Source organism: Lycium barbarum, chromosome 12 (assembly GCF_019175385.1).
Source record: "Lycium barbarum isolate Lr01 chromosome 12, ASM1917538v2, whole genome shotgun sequence".
Taxonomy (NCBI): Eukaryota; Viridiplantae; Streptophyta; class Magnoliopsida; order Solanales; family Solanaceae; genus Lycium; species Lycium barbarum.
Window position 1 is genome coordinate 14,890,507 of NC_083348.1, and position 2,454 is coordinate 14,892,960.

Consider the following 2,454-nt stretch of genomic DNA (forward strand, 5'->3'; position numbering starts at 1 on the left):
TTAAACTTAAAAATTTTGAAAATTGTTTAAATTTTTTAAACTCAAAAAATAAAAAGGAATTAATAATTCCAATTTTTCCTGAATTTGCCAGTTTAACTCACAAACTGCACTTTTGATCCTCAATTATTGATATATTTGAATTTTAGTCCTTTGTGATAGTTTGCTAGACATATTTAATCTTCGATTAGTTTCTTGGGACATTCGTTGCATGTGTGTATCAAGTCAAAGAGTACACAATTGTGAAAATAATATATAAATTATTAAGTTTTGAGTAAATATTAATACATGAAAGAATACAGTACAAGTTGTTGTGTAACTAATCTTAATCGGCATATGATGACTTATTTGTCGAGATTAAGATGATAAAATATCATTTGAACCTAAAAAATAAATAACTGAAATTTAATTAGATACATGTTATTATTTACTTATTTTGATACAAAGGTGTAATGAAGCATATCTCATAGTACTTCCTTATACACGATATTTCTGATGCATATGTTCCTTTAATTTGTTTCGATTTTTCTATCATGATTGAGAATGTTGTTGTCGGCACTTGTTATTTTACTGCCACCAATATTTTAAAATAACCAGGTTCTTTCAATAATTAAGCAAGAAGGTAAAGTGTGGAAAAGTAAATCAATGTGAGAAATTTTATGTTACATCTCACACTGTCGTACGATAAGTTAATCATAAGATAGTCGACGAAAGTTTGTAAAACAAGATCATCTTTGGGATTTTAAGTGTTTATACTATGTTTAACTAGTGATAAGTAGGTGACGTGAAAACTAGAGTTTAACGAATCGAAGAGTATAAGTTTCATCAATATAACACCCAGACTTTCAAGCTATGGTTTGAAGCACTCGACATATATAAGTAGACCCGAGCCACAGAGAATTTTTGGTCATATTCGAGTATGCAAATAAAGAGCTTGTTATATAAGAAGATGAAGTCCCGAAATGATTTCAAATTTAAAAGTGGGACGATGATGGTTGGAAATAATATTTGGTGTGTGTATAAATAAGCTATGGACTAGAGTTATACCACATGATTATGATAATGAGTATATAAGGTGCGTTAAAAATGATTTTTATTAACTGAATTGTGATCAAAAAATTAATTATGTGTGTAATTGATTAAATGAAAAATTATATAGTGGAAGACAAGAAATTAATTAAGAATATTGGATAAATATTAAAGAACATAGTCCATGTGGCATGATGAGGTTGCAGCAAGTGGACACCTTGTACATGAGGTGGCGACACCATTAGTGGTGTACACTAAGGTGCACCAAATATTGCCACGTCTTTATAAGAGATATTTGGATCCTCTTTCAAGTGTTGCATTTCTCATAAAAAAAATTATGTATGTTGCAAATAATTTCTAGGACCTGAAACGTGAATTTCAGTTCCTAAACATCAACATGAGGTCCAATTCTTTTTGGGAGCAAAGTATCATTTTTCTCAATATCAACTTACAGGTTTTACGCACCGCTTCGATCTCGTTGTTACGTTTTGTCACATTGTTAAATTCAGGCTTTCTTCGAAATAAAGTAAGGTGGAAGAAAAGTAGTTCTTGACATATGAGGTAAGAGTTATCCTCTCTTATATAAATATATTTAAATTCGTCCGGGTTATAAATAAATTGTGGGATGAGAAATATGAAATTAATGGCGGGAAATTGTATAAGGTGTTGTTGTTGTCATATGGCTGTTTGGTGATTGTTCTAAGTTGTTGTGTGGCTGGATTTTTTATGTGGTTGTTGTTTTTGATAATTGAACTTGAGGGATGTGAAAGAATTAGGGGAAATACTGTCCGATTCTATCGCGACCCAACTGGAGGGCCGCGACGGGCACCCAGTGTTAGCCCACCCGGGCACCCCTTAACATACCTTTTCATTTACATCTAGGTGAGCCACATAATAAATCATGCTTTCTGCTTATCAATCGTACTAATCCCGTTAGACAATCAATACATTTATCTCATCATTTGCAACAATGCCCATATCAATGTACATAAGCCGACGAGGCTAACAAAATGATATCCAAACTATAGGCCGACAAGGCCAAACACATCTAACTATATACACATGTCTACGAGCCTCTAAGGGGAGTATGTCATATCATATAGGCGGGACAGGACCCCGCTATGCCCATAAGTATATATACACAAAAGAATAAGTACCAAAAGCTATAGCTCTGAATGAAGTGGAGCTCCGCTATGTAGTCCCTGAGAAATATAGCTATGGATCAAGCCTGTCTCCTTGGCCACCTGTGGGCATGATGCAGCGTCAACAAACAAAAGGACGTCAGTACGAAGAATGTACTGAGTATGTAAAACATGATCAATATCATTATAGAAGCATAATAAGCAACATAAGAGATAGCATAATATGGAAGAGAGTAGTATCATCGTCATAAGCACTTACTTGCCTTTCGTAGGTACTTTCCATTTC